This window comes from Marmota flaviventris, chromosome 7 (assembly GCF_047511675.1).
Source record: "Marmota flaviventris isolate mMarFla1 chromosome 7, mMarFla1.hap1, whole genome shotgun sequence".
NCBI lineage: Eukaryota > Metazoa > Chordata > Mammalia > Rodentia > Sciuridae > Marmota > Marmota flaviventris.
Genome location: NC_092504.1, coordinates 118,679,716 through 118,707,210, shown reverse-complemented (window position 1 = coordinate 118,707,210; position 27,495 = coordinate 118,679,716). Strand labels below are relative to the sequence as shown.

At 39.9% G+C, this 27,495-nt stretch overlaps 1 protein-coding gene across 2 annotated transcripts in view; it reads left to right on the top strand.

Annotated features, from left to right (window-relative positions):
- Positions 1 to 27,495, top strand: part of Fhip1a (FHF complex subunit HOOK interacting protein 1A) — a 239,295-nt gene that overhangs the window by 64,910 nt on the left and 146,890 nt on the right. For both annotated transcript variants that reach the window (XM_071614616.1, XM_027926778.2), the window contains exon 2: positions 2,385 to 2,509. The gene's annotated coding sequence lies outside the window, so the exon portion shown is untranslated. The remainder of the gene's footprint in view (positions 1 to 2,384; positions 2,510 to 27,495) is intronic.

The window sequence follows — 27,495 nt, the reverse complement described above, 5'->3', positions numbered from 1 at the left end:
TAGCATGTACCCCACCACCACCACCACAGAGTTCACTTGGTGGTTTTTCCTTGCCTTTTTGCACTCTCTGCCTCAGCAGATTTCTGCACTTGGCACCCTTGAGGTCTAAATTCTGAATTTATGCCATTTGGAAATGAGCTTTAAATTTTGTTCCTCTGTTGAAATTAGGGATGTGACATGGTTATTACACAGAAGGACTGTGAATCTGAATCTGATTTCATTACATTGTATTAGAAGGCAAGCACTTACCTGGGGAGACAGCTGAGTGTAACTGACCTGTTAACTGCCACCCTCTCCCCTCAACTCCACTGCCCCCACTTTCTGGCAGGTGACATATTTTGTTTTTAAATGAGATTGTGATCAAGAGAATTATCAAGACCCAGTGAGTTTTAAGAAAGCCCCTTCAGCTTACATGCATTCCATTTAACCTTGCTTTCCATGTCATTCTGTACAATACTGTGAAAGGACCCGGCTTCCTTTGATGATGGGAAGCATCACTGCTGGCGGGATTGTGACGGTAACATCTGAGCAGCACCTGATAAAGCCCTCAGTGATTCACAGCCATGTCTTGTGACCCAAGTAAAAGTGCGTGTGTGCGATGACTAACAATGTGGAGCACGAGAGGAGGGTATACGGGGATGGGCATGGAGATGGGAGAAGTGCTTCTCTGGAATTAGGAGCGTCCTTTCATCAGTCCTGAGTCACAGAACAAGGAAAGCCTTGAAATCACCCGAGAGGCATCTGAAGTGATCTGGAATTGCCAAGAGGTGGCAGAAGAGCCAGTGTCTCTCCAGTACCTGTGATAGAACTGTTCGTGGGGTTCTGGAAGCAATACAATTCTGTTACTTCCAAATCCTCTCGAAATTCATGGCCCAGACAGTTGATCAGGAGGTGCTCTGCTGGTTCCCAGGTGCTTGATAAGCAATTGATTGCTGACAGTGAAGAAGGCTGATTGAGGTCATCATTTTCACACCCCACTCTTCTCATGCCCAGTCAGTGCCACTGCTGTGCAGTTTGGAAGATGAAGGTCACATTGTGTCCCCATTCTCTTTTGCTCTTTCATGAGACATTTGTCATAATCAAATTTATCACATTCTATGCTTTTGTAGCCATCTATAGGTTAAACGTGCACATGCCACACACACCACCTCTTCTGGTGACTCCTGTGGAACTGTCTTCATTGGACCAGTCTAGAAAAATTATGCCATCCAGAATGACTCATTTGTTCTATAAGACTCAGATTTGTATTGCCCACCTTAACCGGTAGAAAGGATGGGGCAATATTTCACCTAATATTTATAACTCTATCAAAAGAAATCACATCTTGTTTTGCTTTTGCAGAAATGGTTGTAATTATATGTAATTACCCTGTTGTACTCTGCTTTTTCTTTCCTCTTTTTGTTATAAATGACATTTTCTCATTTTTTTTATAAACTTGTAAAATTTATTCATAGCAGACAGAATTGTGATTAAGTAAATTGTGTGCTAGTGGCAAATTTACTTGACCGTTCCTCTGGCATTCAGTGGATTCCAGTTTTCAGATGTAAGTGTGGCATGCTGTAGGTGTAGTGTAGTCTTCTCTAGCTTTTGGAAGTTTTCTCTAGCTTCCACCTGTCGTGATGGTGAATCCTTGTGATTTCACTTCACATTTACATTAGCTTCTGCTTCTCACATCTCTGTTGGGATGAAGTATTTTAGATGTTCTGGTTTCTGGCCTGGGCCCTTCTAGCTTTGGCTCACTGCATTTCTATCAGGCAGGGTGATTTCCCAGCTTGCTTCTCCTCAAACTCATGTTTTTTTGGTTGTTCACTGAGGATGAAGATGTGGGTTTGTGTTGTGAAACTGGGCTTGCCAGCTAGGCCCAATGACGTGAGGTGCCTGTCTCAAATCAAATGCCAGTGGGGTGGCCAAAAACCACATTTTCAACCATCGGTGTCTAGAGAGGTCAGGGGTATCAGGGAATATTTTGGGAGCATTGCCTATTTTTGGAAAGTAGTTTATAAAGTCATTGTGGCCACTTGTTCGCTATTTTATATTGTCATTCTCCTCTGCATGTGATGCTATCCATCCATGGATGTGAATTCATTTAGTTTCACATTTTTTATCTTCTTCTGAGAGAAACGCATAATTACTTGACATCTGTTAGAAGATGTTACTTTCCCCTACCCAGCAGGGTTTTCTCATTTTTGGCTAGCATTCAGATTTGTAAATAAAGATTTGCTTTTTCACTTATTTCTTACGATGAAGGCAAAGGCAGTGTGGAGAGAATTGACTCAATGCACAACAAACAGTGAAAAATGGGAGGGGGGAGGGAAATGGGGAACCGTGGACTGAGTCTCTTCATTTAGTTAATGATCGTGGGACTTTTTTATTCCTTTCTGTAGATTCTGAAAGTCACCTTCTGTGGGTTCCTGTGAGAGCAGATGTTGGGGAGGTCTTCCACACTCCTCTGAGGAGGGAGATCAACAGACAGCACCCAGCCGGGGGCTCTTGAAGGGAGCCGTCACAGGTACGCCTGCCTTTATTACACACCAATGTGAGTCTGGAATGTTGAGTGATATACTTGAAAAGAATCCTGCTTGCACTTTCACATCCGAGTGAACATCATCATGTTCAAAACAGTGTTTTGAACGGCCTGACCTCGATGTTCTACTCAAAGCATTTTGAAAACATTTCTTTGGGAGGTGCCTCTTGGTCCTCTGGGAGCATCCTCTTAAGCACCCCGTTTTCTGTGGAGGCATCTTTCAGCCCTGTAAGGGGGTTTCCCGGAAATAGCCTCAAGTCATTTACAGGTAGGGCGATGCACGGGGCACTCTGATTTGATCAGAACCAAGAAGGCAGTAGCGCAGGGAAGCCAGGATTCTTTTTGTAATTTGAGTGAGTACTCGAGGGTGTACACCCTCTACCCAAAATTAGTTCTAAGAGTGAGTCAGAGTTTTAAACACTGATAATGTTATTAAAATAAGTGATTATGTTGTGTAGTTTATAGAGGCATACTTATTTGAGTGCATAAATGTTGATATTCTTTCTTATTAAAGTCAGGCAGTCCAGTCTCTCTCTCTGCCAATGTTGTAGAAAGATTCCTGGGCTACTCAGGCCAAACAGGATGAGAGCTAAACTTCCTTAGAGGTATGCCTTTAAGGCTTCATAATTTGCCTCTTTTAAATGATCCCCCATGGGTATTTTGCAGTGTTTCTCCAAGTATAATGAGAGTACTTGTTAAAAATTCACATTAAAAATTTCAAATTACAGGTTTGGGGGTATAGCTTTAGTGGTAGGGAGCATGCTTAGTATGAGCAAGGTCCTGGGTTCATTTCCTAGCACCAAAAAAAAAAAAAAAAAAGAAGGAAATTCCTATCTATTGTGTCAGAATTAGAATGGAAGCCAGGACTTGGGAATTAGCATTGTATAAGTAAGAAATCCCTAAAGATTGACACCTTTGGGGCAGTAAAATCAGCAGAACTGACATTCAACTCTCTGGTCTCTGAATGTAACTATTCTAGATACCTCCTATAGTATTTCTCTTTCTGTGTCTGGCTCATTTCATTTAGTATAGGTCCACATGTTATAGCATGCGTCAGGATTTCCTTTCTTTTTCAGGCCAAATAATATTCCATTGTAAGCGTATACCCCCCCTTTTAAAAAAAAAAAAAAAGCATTCTTTTTTTAATCTTTATTTTATTTATTTACTTATTTTTATGTGGTGCTGAGGATCAAACCCAGTGCCTCACATTTGCTAGACAAATGCTCTGCTCCTGGGTTATAACCCCAGCCCCCGTATATTACATTTTGTTTATCCATTTATCCATCCATGGGCATATGGGTCTCTTCCACCCTTTGGTTGTGGTGAATAATGCTGCTATGAATATGGATGTACAAATAGGTCTTTGAGTCCCCACTGTCATTTCTTCTGGGTATCTAGAAGAGAATTGCTGGATCATATGGCTTTGGTTTTTGGGGAATCTCTGTCCTGTTTACCATTTTATATTCCCACCAACAGTGCAGAAGAGTCCCAGTTTCTCCATGTCTTTGCCAGTACTTGTTGTTTTCTCTTACTTGACAGTAGACATTCTCATGGGCATGGGTGATAACTTGAGGTTTTCGTTTTCATTTCCCCAATGCTTTATGGTGTTGAATATTTTTTGATCTGTTTGTTGGTCATTTAATATCTGTTCAAGTTCTTTGACATTTAAAAAAAATCTTTTTGTTGTTATTGTTGAGTTTTCTATGTGGATATTTCCCTTATCAGACATATGGTTTGCATAGATGTCCTCCTGTCCCATAAGTTGCCTTTGCAATCCATTACTTGCATCCTCTGATGCACAGAAGTTTTACGTTTTTTTTAGAGTTTTAAAATTTTGATATAGTCCAATTTACTAATTTTTAAAAAATTTTTTATTTTTAGTTGTAGATGGACACAATATCTTTATTTTTACTTATTTATTTTTATGTGGTGCTGAGGATTGAACACAGGGCCCCACTCATGTGAGGCAAGTGGTGTATCACTGAGCTACAACCCCAGCCCCAATTTACTTACTTTTACTTGTTGGTTGTACTTTTGGTGTCATATTAAACAAATTATTATCAAATCCAGTGTCACAAAGCTTTCTCTGTATGTTTTCTTCTAAGAGTTTTATTTCTGAGATCCATTTTGAGGTAATTTTTGTATATGGTATAAGTTGAGGGTACAACTCATGCTTTTACATGTAAAAATGCCATTTTCCTAGCATTATTTGTTAAAGAGAAGTTCATACCTTCAAAGACAGTTTAGGGTAAGGAAAAGAAAAGCAGATAATTATAAATATCTATAGTATGTCTATGCAGAAATTCCCATGAATCCCTCTGTTTCTAATTAAGAAGGCATATCAGAAATAAAAGGGTATTGCACAAATTTGAAGCTTACCTTAGACTGAGATTTAATAACTATAAGTAGGTATGGCATTAAGTTTTATCTTAGTTATATGGTGGGTCATGACACTTTTTATTTATTTATTTTTGTTATGGGGGATTGAACCCAGGGATGTTCAACCACTGAGCCACATGCCCAGCTCTTTTAATTTTTTAATTTTGAGACAGGGTCTCGCTAAGTTGCTTAGGGCCTCACCAAGTTGCTGAGGCTGGTTTTAAACTTGTGATCCTCCTGTCTGGGCCTCCAGAGCTGCTGGGATTATAGGTGTGCACCATTGCACCTGGCCAGGTAATTTAATCCCAAATTAAATTTTGGATTTGATTTTGTTGAACTCTGAGGTTTGGTCTTAAAGTAGGGTGTGTGTGTGTGTGTGTGTGTGTGTGTGTGTGTGTCCCCTGTTACAGATCTTTTCCCAGTGAACTCTGACTAGTGACAGTTTTAGGGAGCATTTGTTTCAAGGCCCTAAGCAGAATCAACATTTTGATGGTAAAGAACAGCCAATAATGATTCCTGGGGCAAAAGTCTGCAGTTTCAAACCATTCACATGTCTTCATGGCACAAGCTGTTTGAAATGCGTTTTTACCTCTTAGCTCCAGAAAGTTTGTGTGTGTTGACCTGATGATACACTGGTTTTGAAAAGGTCACAACCCAAATATTGTGTCCTTAAGAATTAAGTTATGTTGGGACAGGCAGGAGGGTGTTGGGAATGTGGTGTGAAGGATGTAAAAGAAAATGTACATAATGAAGGGGAAAGCCAGGTCAGGAATACTAAGGAGGTAGCCTGGTGGGGACCCATGCTTATAATCCCTGATTTAGGCTCAGGCAAGAGGATCACAAGTTCAAAATCCAGCCTCAGCAACTCAGCAAGACCCTATTTTTTAAAAAAATTATTTTTAGTTATAGTTTGACACAATACCTTTATTTTATTTATTTATTTTTATGTGGTGTTGAACTCAGCGCCTAGCATGTACTGGGCAAGCACTCTACCGCTGAGCCACAACCCAGCCCTCTTTTTTTTTTTTTAATTATTATTTTTTTAGTTGTAGATGGACACAATACCTTTGTTTAATTAATTTATTTATATGTGGTGCTGAGAATCGAACCCAATGCCTCACATGTGTTGGGTGAACGCTCTACAGCTGAGACACAACCCTAGCTCTGAGACCCTATTTCAAAATAAAAAAATAAAAAGGACTGGGGGTGGTAAAGTGATGGCCCTGATTTTAATCCTTTGATGAAAAGAAGAAAGGAAGGAAGGAAGGAAGGAAGGAAGGAGGGAGGGAGGGAAGGAGGGGGGGAGCAGGGAGAGAGGGAGCAGCAGAGGTGCCCATAGTTGCAGCTTGGATAATGACAGGCTCTAATGTCAGGCCTGTTACTGTCTTGGAGGAAATGATAGTGGATACTGGAGGTAGCGCAGCAAGAACCACGAGTGGAAAATGGCTTTGAAAATGGAGCCTGAAGGGTGGAGACAGTGTGATACAGTGTGAGCGACGGTCCTGAGGAGATGCTGTGTGGAATGCATCGATGTGAATTTGGGATGTGCCACAAATAGCAGGGAGATGGAGGCAACTGCAGATTTTCGGAGCTGTTGGGAGTTATGTGTCTAATGTACTGTTCCAGGGTTAGGAGCCGTCCCCATGAGAGAAGCACAGTGGTTACAGCAGCACCAGCGCCCTCTTTCTCCTGGATGCCTGGAATGTGCCTGGGAATGTGCCTTGTGCAGAGGGGGGCCCAGCGTGTGCTCCTCTGTGCACCGCTGGCTGTGTGGAACCCCTGTGAAACCTTTTCCAGAGGTGGTTTAGAGTGACAGTCCAGCCTCAAGACTGGTTGGGGACCAGGTTTTCTGAGTAAATATGAAAGAATGGCCCCCACATGACTTAGGGTCCAATAGTTAAACCAGCTACATAACCATGTAAATATGAAATTTGTTCATTTTGTATGAACAGCTCTTTTCACAATTTCATTGACTTAAAAACCTACTTTCATAGACTTAGTAATCTTCTTTCTTTTGCAGATTTAGTAATTTTGTTTATTCAGTCATTTTTGACTCTGCTTATCTCATAACTCTTATAATTTCATTCTTAGTTTAGATGACCACAGTCATTTTTGGGTATCCTTTTTTATTATTAACTCAGAAGACATTTGTTCCAAACCAGTCTTGATGTTAGATTTTTGTCTTTTCTAATTGATCAGAAAGTGTGTGTGTGTGTGTGTAAATAATTTATGTGTTGTTAGTTTTCTATTAATTTTTAACATCATTTCTGAAATAGCTTGCCTCATCTCTGTCTTTAAGTTTACAGGACCACACTCTGAGAGCTGAGACACAACCCCAGCCCTGAGACCCTTGAATAGCTCTTGTCAAGGCAGAGGTTCTCAAAGTGTGGTCCCTAGAGAAATGGCCTCAGCCTCATTTGGGAACTTGTGAGAAATGTAAATTTTGGGACAGAGCTCAGAAGCGTGTGTATGACAAGCCCTCCAGGTGATTCTGATGCCTGTTGAAGTTTGACAACTGTTCCTGGTGTATTCTTTAGCTTCTTCGTGCTTTTCTTTAGATCATTCTTTTTTCTCTAGCTTTTGATCCCCTGAGCAAGTAGATTAGGGGTTCTCAAATCTTGTGTGCACAGGAATCACCTGGTAAGTTTGTTTAAAAACATTTCAAGAAGCAGTGAATTTCTCCTGACTTTTTCCTAGGAAGAGTCTGAGAGTCTGATTCCATAGGTCTTAGGTAGACTGGGGTACCTGCATTTCAACAAGCTCTCCAAAATAGTTCTCATATCTAGGATCTAGATTAGATGAGTATCTCTCAGTTTCTTTCAAGTCTCAAGTTAATGTGATTTAAAATGGCTTTTTTGGGGGATTAGTAATTGAAAGCTTGAGGCTAGAACTTCATTTGTAAACCGCAGTTTGGATTCTTTTCACTGAAGCCAAGTTATGTTCTGATTTCTTTCTTTGAAAAATAGGATTTTTTCCTTATCTACTCAGATTACTATATATTTTTCTGAGGCTTATCCTCTTTGGTAAGACAGTTCACTCACTAATAGAGCATTCTGACCCTTGTGAACTTAAGAGATTTCACATGCAATTCTTGTAGGTAATTCATAAAATATAAACTTTAAACATGGGTTTTAGGGAATGCCACTTTTTATTAAATGTATTTTTTTGCCCCTGTCTTTTATTTTCTGGGCTCTTAAGTTTGTTCCCTATGAATGATGGCCCATTCCTTCATCTCAATGTCATTCATGTCTTTGGTTTTTCCTTTAGTTTTTATGGTCCTTCTTTGTCAGCACACTTGTTTGTGGGTCTTCCTCTCGTCTTCTGTCTCCTCCGTCCTTTTCCACTGTCTCTTATGAGTGGAGGAAATTCCCAGGTCTTTTTCCTTTGATGCTGGGAACTGAACTGGGGACTCACAGCTGTGAAGCGCATGCTGTGTCACTGAGCCACACTGTGGTTCTCCCAGCCCTTTTCTTGTGCCACATCTCACTTGCCTGTTCTTCCCATAGGCCAGCTTCTTCTGTCTGCCAGGCCCTTGCTGAGATGTCACCTTGACACCACTGTTTGTGTGGGTGCACCTAACTCCCACAGTGGTCTCCTGGATGTCCCATAGTCAGGTCAGGTAAACAGACCTGAAACTGAACTTGTCATTCTTCTCCCCTGGAATCTATGCTTCCCATTGTGCTCCCTGTCGTGGCAAATGTCGTCCTCAGCTGCCATTAACCACAGGTATTTCCTGCGTGCCAGATACCATTCTGTGAGCTTTCCTGCATCGATCACAAAACCCTTTGAGACAGATTCTGTTATTTCTGCCATTATTCCACAGATGAGGAAACTGAAGCACATAGATCACAAGTAATTTACCCAGGTCCCCACACTCTTAGTTGGTGGAGACGGGTAAGCAGGCTGTTTCCACAGCGTGTGTGGTCCCCGTTGTTGTGCTCTGCTGCCTGCCATTCTCAATTGCCAAGGCCAGAAGCCCAGTATTACCCTTTATTCACCACTCTCTTCCTCTCGGTGTATGTGGTTGGGTTTCTTGAGTTTGCCTGTGAACTCTCTCTTCAAACTATACTTCACTTCTCTGCAATCCATCATAAGAATTCTAGTCCGGTCCTCCGTCATCTCATATTTCCTTTACTGTAATTGGTGTCCTTTTTCCATTCACTTCTTTATTTTATGGCTGGAGTGTTGCTCTCCCCAGTGGTAAATCTGATCATGACAGTCCTCTGCATTCACCAGCTCAGCCCCTGTTCCACCAGTCACCTGTCAGGCAGCCCTTCCTTATCCACCTTGCTGTTGAACAAGCCCAGCCAATCCTGGGGCCAGGAATGTTCAAACAGTTGAGGAATCTCACTGGAAGGCAAAGAGCTGGCAGGGGTCAGGTAATTCCTGGGAGATGCCTGACATTTTGGTGCATAGTCTTTGCCTCTTTTGGGCCTGGGCCTCTATTTATTGTGATAAAAGAACAATAAAAAAAAAAATCAGTGTCTAATCTGGCCCTGCGAGGAGGAGCCTATGTAACTCTGGAAGGCCCAGAAGAGTGCTTCCTCCATCCCACTCCGGAATTGCGCTCTGGCCATATCCGACCTCTTTCCTTCCATAATGGCATCATGAACTTTCTCTACTCCTGGGCCTTTGCACATGCTTGTCCTACTACCTGAATTCCTCCTTCCTCGTTGCTCCTTTTGCCTGAGTACACACAAGTATCTCGTCTTTCATGTCTCAGTTTAAAGCTCATATCACCTGAGAAACCTTCTGTGATCCTGCTCACTTTTCCACAGGTTAGGTTCAGTGCTTTTCTGATATGCTACCACAGCAAGCACACCATTCTTTTAGTTCTGTATGACTCATTAAACTTTGTCTTAATCACCTGTTCATCTCCTTTATACCGTAAGCTGCATCTTAATTCATTCCTGTGTTTCTGTTACCCAACATAGGTGTTCAATAGGTACTGATAATATGAAAGAGTCTGTGAGTATTTTGGTGAGCCAAAAAATGTCTGCTGGTGTCATGTGCTTTCTCTAAAAGGTGATATATTGGAAAGGGTTATGTTCATGACTGAACCTGAACCCTAACCCTGGTGGATAGGGTTTGGTCACCATCACAATCAGTGGATTGAGCAAATTAGGAAATTATTATTATTTTTTTTAGTAAAGTAAGTATGGAACTAGGCTCTCCAGGGAGCAGGCTCTCCAGTGGTTCTGTGGTTGTCAACGACCCGGGTTCCCTCTGCCTCTGTTCCACCGTGTTGCAGTGTGAACCTTGTCCTCCTGTCTTCCTCTCTAGTGCCTGACTCTGGCCTCTGCAGGGCCAACTACAGGAGAGAAAGGAAAGGTCAGAAGGTAGCAGAGCTTGGCACAGTTCACATCCTGCCCACCGTCTCTCTGCAGCTCTCCTAAAGGCCTTAGAAGTGATTTCCCTGTCCTCACCAGGCAGAGGGCATCCCACATCACTTCTGGCCACAGGGAGGCTGGGAGGTGGAGGTTTTTGTCTGGCTCTTTGCTGTGCTTGTGAGGTTGGGTCTGTTACTAAGGCAAGGAAGACTCGTTATGGAGTGGGAACCAGCATCTCTGCAGCACAGGTTGGGATGATTTCCAGCCTGTGCTTACAGATGGCTTTAGTGAATAGTTTGCAGATAAGTATGTTGCAGATTAAGTACCTTGTTTTTTAAAAAATGTATTATGTTGCAGATTAAGTACCTTGTTTTTTAAAAAATGCATTTGAAAGAAAGCTACCTTTTAAAAATATATATTTTGATTTTAGTTGATATCATAAATGTCATATATTTTGCAAACAGTTTGACTGACCAGCCTGCCTGCCTACCTGTTTTCTTCTTAACTTTTTTTTTGTTTTGTAAAATCTACTGTACTAGCTACTTTGATATACTCAGTTAATTGTTATTAATCATTATAATCCTACTATGCTCTATAGAACATTGGTAGTTATTGTTCCTATCCAACTGCACCATTTACCTATTAAATAAATCATATTTCTATTCTATTCTTTATTTCTTTGAGGTCTATTTCTTTGGAAGCTATCCCCCCTTTTTTCCTTTTTTATTGGGGGGGGGGAGATTTTCTGGTGATCTTATATATAATTAACAATCTGACTATTTTAGGCATCTAACAAAATCTAAGTGATGACTCTATGAATATAATTTTTCTGGATATTTGTACTTATTGGTTTAAGGATATAGCTTCTTTAGGTTTTATTGAAATGTACCCAAGAATCTGCTGATGGCAGTGTAAGGTGCTAGAACACTTGGCAAAAGATTTGACAATACATGTCAAGAAATAAGGAATCTGTAATTTCTTCTGGTCATTCTTCTGTACAGATCCATCATAAAAAGCCAGACCTCCCCAAATTATTTGTATTAATTTGTTCACTGAAGAGCATTTCTGATAGTGAAAAATTGTAATAAGCTGAGTTCAATAATCAGGGAAGAGTTATAGTAGAGAATGAACTACTATTAAAATGGGATTTGGGGAAGAATTTAATGACTTGGGTTAATACTGGAGAATAGTAAATGGAAGAAACAAAAATCAACATTGTATACACACAAACACATTATGCTCTTGATTTTATAAAATTGATGCAATTTTTTAGAAAGTATAAAAGAAAGACTATAAAGGAATATATTAAAGCTTTAAAAATAGTTTATCTCTCATATGGTGCTATGAGAGATTTTTACTGTCTTATATATTTTCTATACTTTCTTGCAGTAACTATATATTGTTTTTATGATTTAAAAATGAGTTAAATTGGGTTGGGGCTGTGGCTCAGTGGCAGCACACTTGCCTTGCACATATGAGGCACTGAGTTTGATCCTGAGCACCACATAAAAATAAATAAAGACATTGTGTCCACGTATAACTAAAAAAATATTTTAAAAAGTGAGTTAAATTAAAAATAAAAAGTATGTCTGCTGTTTTGATGAGAAGCAGTTGCTTTGCAATTGAAGGTCTCAGTATCAGAGCTGATTTTGTGTTTCTGTGTGTTGGGATTTTGCAGGCTGCTTTCAAACTTCTGGGCTCACGCCATCCTCTCCCCACAGTCTCCTGAGAGCTGAACTACAGGCGTGTGCCATCACATCAACAAAAGCTGAAATTTTAATGTTGATATTTTCATCAAAGAGGAATAAGCCCATAGCAGATATATACGATTTGGGATCTACATATTAGACATGTTTTCCTGCATTGGTTTAGATGACCTTCTCTGGCCCCGCCCTGCCATAGTTCATACTTTACCTTATGGAATCTAGTAAATTGAAATAAATGAAAGTTTCTGGTTCCCCTTCTGCTGCCCCAATGGTGAATGTTGAAGCTGTTAGAAACAAAAGCACAGAGAGCTGAGATTCTCACACTCAGTAACTGTATCGTGGTACACCATTAAGCCCATGGTCAGTTTTAGCCTGTCGTCATTTCCAGCGTAATCCTGTTATTAATATAGAAGTACATATATGCTTTTAGAGGCAAAAGCTGAGAGAGTCGTGGTAGGTTTCATGTGATGGGCCCCTAACGAAGATAAGGTATCCCAATGACTTATTTCATTCAGGCCAGGAATAGATTAATTTTAGAAATGCATTTCAGAATGTTAGATAAGGAGAGAGAATATGAACATGTTAAGTATAAACCAAAACACTCTCAAATAAAAACAATAGTAATGACGAAACCAAACCCCTAAATCAGCATTGAGGAATTGAGAGTTTTGGTATTTAAGAATAAGAATGTCAGGTTTAGGATTTATGGGCAAAGGGCAGATTTGTGGGAACATTTTAAAGCAGTGCTTTGAGAACAAGCATGCCTTCCTACTGTAAAAACGTGCTGTGGGTCCTGCCTCTAGTATCCCCCAGTTGAGTAAACAATATTGATAGAAAGTTATTAGACCTCTAGTCATAATTTTAATAAATATATATTTTGTCAAGTATGATATTATCTGCGTGCCATTGGTATCTATTTGAAAAGTGGTACTTGGTCTAAAATAGAATATGACAGATTATTGCCCATGGACCAAAGCTGGCCAGCCATCCCCATCCTTTTTTAATGGTCTATTAGCTCAGAAAAATTATCACTTTTTACATGGTTGGAAAAAAAAAGAAGGGACAGAGAAGAATAAGCACAGAAAGTGCGCACATATCGCAAAGCCAAGAGTATTTTCTCTGTGGCCCATTGCCGAAAAAGCTTGCCAGCCCCAGGCCTAAAGCAGTGGTCCTCCACTGGGGCAGTGTTTGCTTCCAGGGAATATTTGCCCCTGTCTCGAGGCTTTTTTGATTGTTACAACTTGTGTGTGCGTGTGTTTGTACACGTGCGTGCATGCGTGTGCGTGCTGTTGGCCGTGAGTGGGCAGAGGCTGGATATGTTGCTCAACTTCCTAGGACAGGCAAAATGGTCCCCGAACAAAGAATTATATGATCCTAAGTGTAAACTTTCACCTTCACCAAATTTGAGTTAGGCTCCTCTGCTTCCTTTTCTTGACTTGGCCTGACTTCAGCCTGCTCAGCCAAGCTTCAGCAAGAGTCCTGCTAGTGAGAAGCCCCCAGCCTGGATGTCTGATTACATTTCTCATTTTCTGCCCTGGTTATTTGATAACTCTGGCCTGCCTTCATTGAGAATACCCCTAGCCCTGAAGTGTCTTAGTCCTTTTCTGTCCACTGGCCTCTCATTCTGCCCATTGATTCTAATCCCTACCCGTCTGGTTGTTTTCAGAGTTGGGCCTGATCTCTCTCCTTTGTTGTGATAATCTTGATTCTTATTGTAGTAATGATGAATAAAATCTTCCTTACCAACTTAAAAAAAAAGTCTGCTTTTTTTTCTTCTTCAATAATGTCAATAATACAGAGGTTGAGAAACCCTAGTGTTTGGTACACATATAAATTTAGGGGTTACTTCTATAGAGGACTCTGCAGCAACCTCTTCCCCTCTGGGGATTGTTTGATAGGGAAGGGTGAGCAGCCAGCACAAATATGTCCTAAGAACAGTTGTCTCAAGGACTTGAAAGAGTCCATTTGTAAGTATATTTTAAAGATATTTTAGGCTTTGCAACATGCATACATTTGTATATACACTTTCTGTGTCTATTTTTCTGTGTCTTTTTAATTTACTCAGCCATTTTAAAATGCAAAAACTATTCTTAGCTGGTGGGCCATTAAAAAAAAAAAATAGAGGTGGCTGGTCAGATTTGGTCCATGGGTCTAGGTATGTAGCTCAGTGGTACAGCTTATGCATAACATGTGAGACACCATGGATCCAATTTCTAGTATCAAAACAAACAAACAGCCTCCCGTATCTAGAGTAGGGGAGGGCAGTCTGTATAGGGGAGGCTGTGCTGTGTTTGGCCCTGGTATCCTTGAAAGTGAAATAGTGTTGACTGTCTGTCTAGGGATGTCTTATGGAGCTCCCTTCCTCCCTAATGTTTTTCCTATCTGTTGGTAGCTTCATTAAAAGATGAAGCCTTACAATCTTAAAAGTAAAATGTTAACAAGCAAATGTGTGAGCTTCTTTAGACAGATTCAGAAAGTTATTAAGCAATAAATAGAAGGGATAACTATCCCTTTCCTGGTTCTCATTTTGACATGTGTTGGAGGAGAACAAGAGTGCATGTGGGGGCTGAAAATGTGTACTTATATTTTGGGGTAGAAGTTAATGAGGTTAGAATATTCACTGGTGGGTAGGAGACCAAAAAAAAAAAAAGGCTGAAGACAGTAAAACCTCCAAAGCTGCCATTTGACTCACTCTTCTTGTGTATCTGGACCCCGGACCACCACCACCTACCACCACCACCAACCACCAACCACCACCAACCACCAACACCAGCAGCACCACCACAACCCACCACTACCCACCACCAACCACCACCAACTACCAGCACCACCAACAACCACCACCACTACCACCCACCACCATCACCACCATTACCACCACTCCTCCTCTTCCTCCTCTTCCTCTTCCTCTTTCTCTTCCTCTTGCTGGGGATTGAACCTTGAGGTGCTTTTACCGCTGAACTACTTCCCCTTCCTTTTTAGTTTATTTTTTATTTGAGACAGAGTCTGCTAAGTTGCCAAGGCTGGCCTTGAACTTACGATCCTCCTATCTCTGTTTCTCCAGTTGTTGGATTACAGGCGTGTACCACTATGCCCAGCTCAGATCTGCTTTTCTTCTGCCAGCTTGTTTCCTAAGAACTGGAACCCTAGTGGCTTTGATATCAACTTCTGCTTCCTTCTCTGGGCAGGAAACTCTGCGTCTTGTGGCTTCCCTACTTAAAAGATCTTGCTCTTTTCCCTGAAGCCAGCTGTGCTCAGTTCGAGTCCTGCCTGGCTGACTTAACCACCCCTACTGCTTGTGTTCCTGGAGGTTCTACACCTCTGGTTTTCCTTAAGGCCCTAGTTTTCTTTGGCCATGCTCTAGAATGTGACCTTATAGAGTAAGCACAGCTACAGAGTGACCATGGAGTCCTTGTGCAAGCCAGTTGGAACTTAGCTCTGCATTCCCCTCTGTTCTCTTTGAGTTCAGTTTTCCCTCCATTTTCTTCTAGAACTTTTTCATTGTGAAGATTGAAGTCAGTAGAGCAAACCTTGCTACCGTTGAGAGGTTCAACTATTTTCAGGTAGAATCTTTGCAAAGTTAATTTATGGCTACTATGAGATCATTACAAGTGACTGCTTTAATGACTTGTAATTGCCGATATAGAAATGTCCAGGAGGACATGGAAAAATTTAAAAATTTATGCAGAGAAACGAGGGACCACACATAGAGATTTTTAATTAGCAGCTAAGGGAACTTTATGACCACTTTTCATTTCTTTAGGTTCCAGAAGGACCATTTGATATGCAAGCAACTCAATAAAAGAGACAACTTTCTGTTAAGTAATGGGGTATAACCTACTAATTTATTATTTGTTAATAATTGACATAGAAAAATCTGCCCTCACTACTGCCCCTGGATTGGATTGAGACCATCCATTCTCTTCAAGTAAAATCCTTTCAGTTAAAGAAAAATTTTAACTACTCTGGGACCTAAGGAATACTATAAAAAAAGAATACTGCCTTTGGGAATCATCTGCATGGGTTGGAATACTGGTTCTGCCCCAAGTCATTTGGGGCAAGTTATTTAACTACTCTCTGCCTCAGTTTCCCAAACTGTAAAACAGGGAAAATAATAGTATACTTACCTGTATTATAGGATTGTTGTGAGGACTCTTTTGGTTTACATGTAAAGTACTTAAAGCAGTGCAGGCCACACTGTGACTACTATTGAAACTTTAATTGGTATTAGTGGCCTTGGAGTTAAGGACCTAACTAGCCAAAGATAATTTTAGGTCTTCAAGGAGGTAAGTTCAGACATTTCCAGAACAAAACTCTAAACCCAGTTCTTTGAAATACCTTGTCAGGAAGATAAATGAAATTGTTGGAGGTATTAAATTATGTATTTCTCCAATGGACACACTAGTGTATACCTTTATGTTGAAAGTATTTTTAGCTGACAGAAATTGCCTAGGCCCTGGAAAGTATGCTGCCACTGTCCTGGGTTGTGGGACTCTCAGGGATATGGGTTAGAATGGCACTCAGTTAAATTCAAGTTTCACTGTGCAAATATCGATTTGCTGAAGAGCATAGGAATAAAGCCCCCTATGGGGTTTAGTTTTGGTGTGGTTAGCAAAATACATAGAATTTAAATTTCAGTGAGATCAGCAGCAATATAGCAGAATAAACACCAAATTTACATTATTTCATAAAATAAAGTGGCTGTATGTAGAGGGGGCAGTTTTCCTTCAATTTGGTCAATAGACACAAGTTCAGAAGATTATGAATTTTTAATACATATACTTGTGCTATTTAGATGGACAGAAACACTCCCAAGTGAAATTTACTTTCCTAAAATTTCAGAGGATGTTCCTAAAGCTTTATCTTTGTGTTTATCGTCAACATAGCCTCTATTTTTTGTTATGTGCATTTATAATTAAGTGCAGCTGTGTTAATATGTACATGCACTATGTAAGCCAATGTAATTATGATAGAAAACAAATTAAGGAAAGAGATTATGGATAAGAATACATAAGAATACAGCTTCTTTCTTTGAGAGTGGTCTTTCTTTAGGCACACCCAAAAACTTAAGTAGTGTTTTGCTGGTTGGATTGGTTTTTCCTTTTGCTGTGGAAGGGAAGGAACCCAGGGCCTCACACAACCAGGTGCTCTCCCACAAGCTGCACCAGCCCCTGCCAATTGACTTTTTTTTTTTTTTCTTTTTTAAAGATGAAGCGAGGGCTGGGCTTGTGGCTCAGTGGTTGAGCGCTTGCCTAGCATGTATGAGGCACTGGGTTCGATCCCCAGCACTACATAAAAATAAACAAATAAATACAGGTATTGTGTCCATCTACAAATAAAAAAAAGATGAAGCAGATGCTCTATTGATTTGCAATATGGTTATTGATATGGCTGGATTTCTACATGAGGAGAAAAGTCCGATTTGTTACCATTAACTGTGACATATCTCATAGATTAAGAATCTTTGGGGTATGTTTCTGTTTTCCTAACTTTTCAAATAAATTGGTAGCTAGGTAAATAGGTTCCTATAAAAGAGTCTGGCAGAAAACTTTGGAAAATAAATTCATCTTCTACAAAAATGTAGAATGGCAACATTGTCAGGTATTTAGTGGTATTGAGAGATGTGGGGTCCTGCTGCTGTCTGCAGAAGCTGAACCTTTAAGTCATTTCTCTGGGGGTCTTTAGTGCCTGTGCATTGAGGTGGCTTCTGAGGCTTGGAGCTGCAGTCTGTTACCATTAATACCAGTGTGAAAATGCAACAAAATCCAAGATTAAATCTGTTGTTTTGATTTTGTGAACTCTTGGTTATCTAGTCACTCAGGGCAGTGTTAATTAAATTAATGGTTCTACAATGAGGTAACAGTATAATTTGATGTACTTTTACGCATTTTTTTCTCACTTGATTTCTTCAGTGCTATGCAGTAGGTAGGCAGTTGTCAATTATGATACAGTAAGGTTCAGGGACTTGAGCTGTGCTATGATCATCCTTTTATTTTTCTTATGGTGTCCTGGGAGTCAGTGGTGATGGCACAACCTTCATTTCTAATATTAATAATTTGTATTTTCTATCTTTTCGTCTTAGTTAACCTGGCTAAAGAATGATCAGTTTCATCGATCTTTTCAGAGAAGTAGCTCCTGGTTTAGTTGACTTTCTCAGTTAATTCTCTATTTCAATCATTGATTCTGCTCTAGTTTTTCTTCTGTTTACTTAGGATCCAATTTGTCCTTCTTTTTACTGTTTCCTGAGGTCAAAGCTTAGGTTATTGACTTTGGATATTTCTTTTCTAATGTGTGCATTCAGTGGCATACGTCTCCTCCTAAGCACTCCTTTTACTGCATCTCAAGTTCCATTGTCTTTTTTACTTTTCTTAGTTTAAAATATTTAAATTTTTCCCTTGGGATTTCTTCTTTGATCATGTGTTACGTACAAGTGTGTTTTTCGCATCATACCCTTTTTTGTTCATTAGTAAGTTGTGGGTCTTGTAAGATATAGACCTTAGCTCCAGAGTTTGAGGACCTTGTTCCAGGCTTCTGCTGTCAGTGTGACTTAATTTGGTTTACTTTTTCTGATTTATCTTTTACTATTCAAATACTTGAGAAGGAGATGCCCGGATTCAATTTGTTCTTTTTAAGTCGGGCTACACAAGTCATAATTTGCTGGCTGCCCCGTGTATGTCTTCCCCAGTAATATCAAATATGCAGCTGGAAGGGGGAAGGGGGAAGGTGGAAGGTGGCATGGATAGGGCACCTCCCCAAATGCCTCTAATGCACCCATTTACCAGTCACACAGCATCTTGAGCATGACACACTAGTCACCCAGGAGCCTTTTAAGGAATGGGGATCCAAGAAATTCCTCTTGAGGGTCCTTGAGCAGAGGGCAGTGGGGGACCAGAGACACCACATTCTCTCAGCAGCTTCCCTACACCAGCTGCCGTGTGTTTTTTTCACGTAGCTGTGTGCTTGAGAGTCCCTCAGCTTAAGCCAAGCTCATGACGTCAGAGTGTGGTTTAGTAGAAGCCATCTTTTCAGGATGTAAAGCAGTGAGGTTGAAGCACGAAGCTCTGCTGCTTAGGGTTGACTTAGAGATAAAGTTTAAGTGACAGAAGTTTTCTCTTTCCTTTTTTTTTTTTTTAATATTTATTTATTTTTTTTTTAGTTTTCGAAAGACACAACATCTTTGTCTGTATGTGGTGCTGAGGATCGAACCCGAGCCGCACGCATGCCAGGCAAGCGCGCTACCGCTTGAGCCACATCCCCAGCCCCTCTCTTTCCTTTTTTGATTGAGGTAAAATTCACACAGTGTGCAGTGAACCACTTTAAAAGGTAAAACTCACAGGCATTTAGTAACTTATAATTTTGTGCAACCGCTGCCCCTAATTTCAAGCCTTTTCATCTCTCCACAAGAACCTCTGTGCCCTTTAAATGATCATTGTCCATTTCCTCTCCCCCAGTCCCCTGCCATCCACAGATCTGCTTTCTGTGTCTATGGATTTGCCTTTTGTGTTAAAAAAAAAAAAAGACCTTTTGTGTCTGGTTCTTTCACTTACCGTCATGTTTTTGAAGTTCATTTAAGTTATAAAACATTCATCAATACTTTATTTCTTTTTATGTCTGAATAATATTCCATTAGATACATATATCACTTTTTTTTTCTTTTTGCAGTACTGGGTTTGAACCCAGGGGTACTCTACCACTGAATTATATCCTCTGCCCCTTTCATTTTAAGACAGAGTCCTGCTAAGTTGCCCAGACAGGCCTCAAACTTAAGATCCCCCTCTTCAATATCCCAAGTTGCTGGGTGGTGTGCAACACCATACCAGCTAACAATTTGTTTATTCATCTGTTGATGGTTATTGTGAGTAACCACCTTTTGGTTATTGTGAATCACGCTGTTGTGAAAATTCATGAAGTATGTGTTTATGTATATTCACAAGTATTTGTTTGAATAGCTGTATTCAGTTCTGGTAGTGTATAAGAAGGATTGCTAGGCTATGTGGTAATTCCGTTTTACCTTTATGAGGAACTGCCAGACTTTTCCACAGTGATTATATTGTTTTATTCTCTCACTAGCAATGTTTGAGAGCTTCTCTTCCCCCATATCCTTACCAACAGTTGAGTTGTTACTTTCTGATTTGCTTAATTAAATTTTTTTTTTTTTTGTTACCGGCATTCTGGTAGATGTGAAGTGGATCTCATTGTGTTTTCCTTTGATGAATTTGAACATTTTTTCATCTGTGTGTTGGCCACTTATATATCTACTTTGGAGAAATATCTATTTAAGGTCCTTTGCCTCGTTTGAATTGGGTTGTTTGTCTTTTTATTGTAGAATTTTAAGAATTCTTATATGTTCTGGATTTGAAATCCTTATTAGAACACCTGGTTCACAAAGAAAAAAAAATCACAAAGCATCTAAAGAGCGGGAAAGTATGGCCCATCCATAGGAAAGGGAGAAACTGATAGATCCTGTGTTTGAGGAAGCCCAGGTGTTTGACTTACTAGATGAAGACCTTACATGTAATTGCATAAATGAGCTGAAAGGGCTTGAGGAAGTGAGGGGAGAGGACAGAGGAAAATCTGGAGGACACTGTATGACCAAGTAGTATCAATAAAGAGATCAGATTATAAAATAGAACCAGTGAGAAATTCTGGAGCTGAAAGGTACAATAATGGAAGTTGTTTGAACAAATATATTTGAAAGACATGCATGAAACAATAATTATAAATCTATTTTAGTGGGGCATATGGTATATAAAGGTTTAATTTTTGACAACTCCAATATAAATTCAGGGAAGGGTCAGAGCTGAATGAGGATAGTTTGTGAATGCTGTTGTTGCTCAGTTGGCATCAATTCAAACCAGATTGTTACAAATTTAGGATGTTAACTGTAATCCCCATATAACGCCAAGGAAAATCAATGTAATACACCACATTAATAGGGACAAAAGCCCACTTCATCATTATCTCAGGAAACAAAGAAAAAGCGTTTGATGAAATTCAACACCCATTCATGATTAAAACACCCAGTAAACTAGGAATAGAATGGAACTACCTTTACACAATAAAGGGAATTTGTGCAAAGCTCACAACTGATGACATGCTCAATGGGGAAGGACTGAAAACATTCCCTCTAAGATCTGGAACGAGATAAGGATGTCTGTTCAAATAGCATTTGAACATTAAGAGCCAGTAAGCAAGGAAAGGAAATCAAAGACATCCACACTGGAAAGGAAAAAATAAAACTAATTCTGTTTGCAAATGACATAATTCTATATATAGAAAATTACCCCAAATTCCCATGCACAAAATCTCTTAGAGCTAATAAATGAATTCAGCAAAGTCACAGGGTATAAGATCAACGTTTAGAAACAATTCCAGCAATGAGGCAATCTAAAGGAAATTAATAAAAATAATTCTATTTATAATAGCACCCAAAAGAATAAAATATCTAGGAATAAACTTAACTAAGGAGGTGATAGACTCATGCAACAGAAATTACAGAACCTGGCTGAAATAAGTAAAAAGATTTTCCAGTATGGATCAAAAGACTTGATATTGTTATTGGTAGTATTTCCCAAAGTGATCTGTAGAGTCAGTCTTCAAATTTATATGGAATTAATTCCAAGGGGTCCCTGATTAGTCAAAATAATAACAAAGAAGAAGAACAAAGTTGCAGAAGTTAACACTTCTTGATTTGGAAGCATATTTCAAAACTGCAGTGATAAAACAGTGTGGCAGGGCTGGAGGTGTGGTGCCTGCCATGTGTGAGGCCCTAGGTTTGATCCCCGGCACCATAAGATGAAACAGAACATCCAGTGCTCCCCCTCTTCCCCAAACACTGTGGTACTGGCATAAGGATAGACATACAGACCAATAGAATTGAATTGAGAGTCAGAAATAAACCTGGACATTTATGACCCTTTGGTTTTTTTAAATAAGAGTTAAAAGAACATTTAATGGGTAAAGAATTGTTTCTTTAACAAGCAGCACTGGGGCAACTAGATAACCATATGTAGAAGAACAAAGGTAAAACCGTACAATATATTCAAAAATGAATTCAAAATGGATTACAGATCTAAATAAATCTGAGTTAAAGCTGTAAAAGTTTTTAGAAGACAACTCAGGGTTAAAGCTTCATGACCTTGAATTTGGCAATGAGTTCTTAGATTTGGCACCATATGAACAACAAAAGAAAAATTAAATTGGACTTCATAAAAATTGAAAACTTTTGTCTATCAAAAGACATTATTGGGCTGGGGTTATGACTCAGTGGTAGAGTGCTTGCCTAGCACGTGTGAGGCACTGGGTTCAATCCTCAGCACCACATAAAGATAAATAAAGGTATTATGATCATCTACAACTAAAAAAAGACATTATTAACAGGAGAAAATGTTTAACAATCAGGTATCTGCTGAGATGGAAGCGTCTTCACCTACCTTAACTTCCCCAGATTCCGTGGTCATCCAGCTCTCCATGTTCTCCCTGTAAGTGAGAACTGCCATCCACAGCATGCTAGGATAGTAGCACCTCCTGGATGTTAACCTTGACCTGGGACCTGTGCTGCCTCCAGTTGAATTTTGCCTGCCAGCAGCCCGCTGTGTGTTTGTGCAAATTATATTTATTTTTTACTATGATTAAAAAATTTAGTTAAGCATCATAAGAACCAGTTAAATATGAGTGCAAGAAGATGTTTGTTTCTCAGAAAAGCAAGTTTAATGCTTTAGAAGAACTTGATGAGAGTGTGTGAAGAAAAAAATTATCTTTTAATTGTGAATGGGTGACACAGCTGTAAATGGTTGTGAAAAAATGTAAAAGTTCCTTAAAAATTCTCTGCTTGGCTTGTTTAGAAAGTGTCATAGTGTCTTTATTAATCTTCATTAAAATTATTAATTTACATTAAAGAAACTCAAACTGGCTGGGTTTGGTGGTGCATGCCTACAATCCCAGTGATTCAGGAGGCTGAGGCAGGAAGATCTCAGGTTCAAGGGCAGCCTGGGCAATTTAGCGAAACCCTATCTCAAAATAAAAAATAAAATAGACTGAGGGTATAGCTCAGTGGTGGAGTACCACTGAGTTTGGTTCCAAGTACGACAAACAAAACAAAACAAAACCACCAAACTCAGAGACCCAAATGGAAAAATGATGAAAGTATACATTAAAGGGAGTCTTATGCTAGAAAGGAGGTGTAGGATGCCAAAAAGCAGAGTGTCTACACAAAACACTTCCTACCGAAAAGCTTCGTGGATGAATGCTTAATGCAGATTCATATGATGAAGTGAAAATAACAGTTATATACTTTTTACCATTCTATCAACTGGTTAACTTTTTAAATGAACAATTCAGTATCCAAATCTGAGCATGATGGGTAAAGAGAATTTTTGCCATATCTCTTTCTCTAAATCCAGAGCATTGCACCCCTAATTCAATTTAACAGCAAGGAATTTTATCTCACATAACAGATATTTCTATGATAGATATCTTCATGTTGTCATCAGTAAGCTTTCTCTCTTTCCCTCTTTCTTCAATGTGTTTTTCTTTGGGCGACCCACTGTCAAGATTGCAGAGTGGCTGCAGTGTGTACAGAGGTACAGAGTTCCGTCCATTCTTCTGTCCCTATGATAGGAGCAGAGAAGCTTAACCCAGACCCCCTCCTTAGACTGCCTGCACCAACCCCTAGCAAGGACCCAGCAGATGTTTTAACCTCAAAGAAGGTGGAGGCTAATACGTAAGTGAAACCAAATACTGCTAACAACGACAAAAACAAACAAATAACAAATTGGCTGTTCGGCTGGTAATGACTAGTTCTAGATGGACAGCAAATTCCTCATGTAATCTTCCTTGAATGCTATTTATTTTTACTAAACTTTTGATAAGAACTTAGCAGAGAATTTGAGGATATTCTCTTTTTGTGAGCATTCAGAGTTCGGCTATTCAAAATTGTTGTTCAAGAATGTATTAGTATGCTTCATAGTGGTCATCCACTGATTGGCCGGTTGCCTTACCCTTCTGAAAGATTTAAAGAAGTCTAGCAATGACACCTGAATAGATGGTCACCACACCTTTGCGTGGCAGGAGTCAGTGGTGACTAGTCCCTAGTGCTTATGGCTGTCCAGGATGATTTGCTCTCCCTGCCGTGTGGTAATAGCAGCCTCTCCACCTAGGGTGTGCTTTTCCACCTCCTGTGGTTTTGATAATGATGATAATCATGTTCATTTATGACCTCCCCATTTCCTGCCTCCCACTCCTAGCCATGAAAGTGGGCATGCGACCTTGGCCTGGCTAATAAGAGATCCCTGTCTTCCAGGCTGCAGTGATGGTTCAGGGAAAGGCGCTGATGGATCAAGTGGGAATCCTCCCTTGGATTTTTGTGATGTGGTTAGTGGGTAAGGCATTTTTGTTTTTAGGTTGGAAATGCTGGACAAATGATAGCCTGGAGCTTATTTCCTGGGTCACAGGGGGACACACATGGAGTAGAAGAGAGGGAAGCCTTTAGGCACAGACATACAGGGTAACAGAGGCTGAGGTGGGCAGTGGGTGAGAGCAAATGCGTTTCTTGACAGTAGAGTCCTGATTCTAGTTTTCTTCCATTTTGTGAGTTATCCAAGATGTCTTCTCATCTAGATGAGCTAATGTATTTTTCCATTTTGCTTAAGCAACTTTGAGTTGGTTTTCTGTCACCTGTAACTTCCAGCATCCCGATTAATACACTGTCTGGGGAATTATCTCAGGATAGAGTCATGATTTTCCATAGAATATTTACTTTAATACTTACAGTGCTTAATGAACCACCGAGGGAGGCCCCAGCGTTCTTGCTGGAGGGCGCACTCATGTTAGTCTAGCCCAGAGTTCTTCCAAAGCTGGTATTACTAATTGCCTATCAAGGCCATAGAGGGGAAAAATCAACTTGGAAACGATCAGTGGCCAATTTAAGCACCATGGCTGGTTACTCATAAATGCTTCAGGATAAGTGAGTTGCAAAGGTTTTTCCTGAGAAATGTTATTCCAGTTAAATGTGGGGAGATACAGACTTAAAAAATATTTGAAAAGAATCACTAAACGGAAAGGTGTAAGAATAGTTGAATTTGCATTACTGTTGGTGAGGCTGACTTGATATCGGTACTTGTCTTTTTAGACTCTTCATAGTTTGTGAAAATAGAATCATCTGACCAGTGTGGCTGACACTTCCCTTTGGGTCCTCTATGGTTAGGATTCATGTACAGGGGACAGTCCTGTTGTTCTGCATTCCAAACAAATCTGAGTGGAATTCTAATTAGTAAGGATGGAGGGCAGGAACTAAATTGACTGGGAATCTGAGGCAGAGGGTTTAAGGTTAGTATGTGCCCCAAAGCAGTCTGTTGGAGAGAAAGTTTGGCATTCTCATAGTGAAATACTTAGGTCTTTGGAGTTTAGTGTGCCCCCTTGCACTGGGGAGAAGCACTCCACCACCTGGGAACCTGCAAGGAATAAGCTTGCTAGAAGAATTTAGTTTTTCTGTCTGTGGGACTTTGATGGAGTTGTAACTCTTATTAGTTTCCTCCAAGAAAAGTAAGGGACAAATGCAGAGAAACAGAATGGGCCCAGTGCAATTGCAGAACAAGAATATGAAGTTCATTTAGTAGAACAACTGTTTCAGTGTGGCATCATAAGAATTCTTTAACTACATTGAAAACATGGGCTGACACCAACCATGTAATGACTGTGTCACGACAGGAAAATGACATAACCCTGGCTCTCCCTGGTGTGCACAGTGGGGTAGTGTTGTCCCAGCAGGCTGTGGACTGACAGCTACATCATGTGCTATTCAGGGACATTAACAACAAACCACCACCAACAACAAAAACCTTCCTTTCATACCCAGTGGCTAGCACTAAATAATTTGGGGATTCTAAAAATGTGTAACAGTTTGATAATCTTCAGAGCTTTAAACCATCTGCAAACCAATTTTGTTTGCCTAGAGTTAGCTGTGGAAGGGATCAGTAGTCAGACTTGAAAAGGCTCTTTTGATAAAGTAGGACAGATTATGCTACACCCCTGAGACTGATGGTCTGCCAAGACTTGGTCAGCGACTTTTATTTAAAGATGCTTTGCCATATGGTTTTCTCAGAAAGCTAAAGATCAGGTCTCAGAGTCTAGCACATGTGCATTAATAAATCATGTTCTTGAACCAGTACAGGTGCTACCCATAGTTTATGGGTAGAATTCAGAGGGGGTTGTGGGAAACAGGGTAAGGGAAGTGACCTGGGTGGAGAGTTGTAGAGAAGGGTGATTTTTTTTTTTTTGGACTGGATAGTTAATAAAATATTTACTGTGACTGCAAGGCTCTGCTGTATTTTTTTGACCTTTGTCAGGGAAGTATTTTCACACATACCAAAAAAAAAAAAAAAAAAAAAAAAAAGATATATCTTCAAAGTGTATTGAATTTCAGAACATAATAATATGAAACCATTCATGTAATATGAGAAGAGATTTGGAATGGTGGTAATTATTTTTAAAATTTATTTGCAAATCAACTTTGCTTCCTGAGACAGAGGACAACTCTACCCACCTTTACAAAAGAGAAATCAAATATGTATTATTTGTAACCCTAATTATCCATTTATTATCTCTTTACATCCAATATGTGCATTAATTAGTATTTTATAATGAAGGGTTATCTAGAGTATCTTTAATTTCGTATCATATATTGTCAAATGGTTTGGCAGATGATCTTAGATTCATGTCATATATATATGTCACAGAGGCACAGAGATGGAATTAGGGATAAAGTAGGGGTTTTGTAATAGAATCATATACTTTTTACATGGCTCAGTGCATTTGAGTAACTCAATAACTATGTATGTATTTTCTTGAGACAAGGTCTCACTGTGTGGCCTGGGTTGGCCTTGACTCCTAGATTCAAGTGATCCTCCTATCTCAAGTTCCCAGGTACCTGGGATTATAGATATGTACCACTTCTGGGATTTGATGTTATGAAAAAGCTATCAAGTGAGCAGGGGGGCACTATGATTATTTATTTATTTATTTATTGTGGTGTTGGGCCGTAAACCCAGGGCTTTTCGCATTGCTAGGCAAGAGCTCTATCACTGAACTACATCCCAGCCCTTTATTTACTTTGAGTTATAATGACCTAGAGAATCCCCTCCCCCAGCATGAGTTCAGAACTTTTTTTTGGTACTGATCATGAGCCTTGCTCATGCTAGGTGAGCAATCAGCCAGGCCTCCCCCATGAGTTCAAAGATACTCTGAGAATGACACTTCTGTCTCTGGGAGAGAGATGAAGATACTCCCAGGGATACAGGGCATCAGGAGGAGATGAGAAGAACAGCATGGGCTAGGGCTCATCCGAGATTTTGCATTATATATATTTAGACAGAAGTTGACTGTTGCTGACCTTGGAAGCAGGAGTAGGACTGAACTTAGAATTTCTTTTCTAAGATATTTTAAGTCTGTAGGATTCTGAAGAAGACAGAATGTAGAAATAAAAACCGAAGAGGCTATTTTGAGGTAAAGACTGGAGGAGGTGGTGTAGGAAGACTGATCTGTCAGGCAGGCCTCTCCA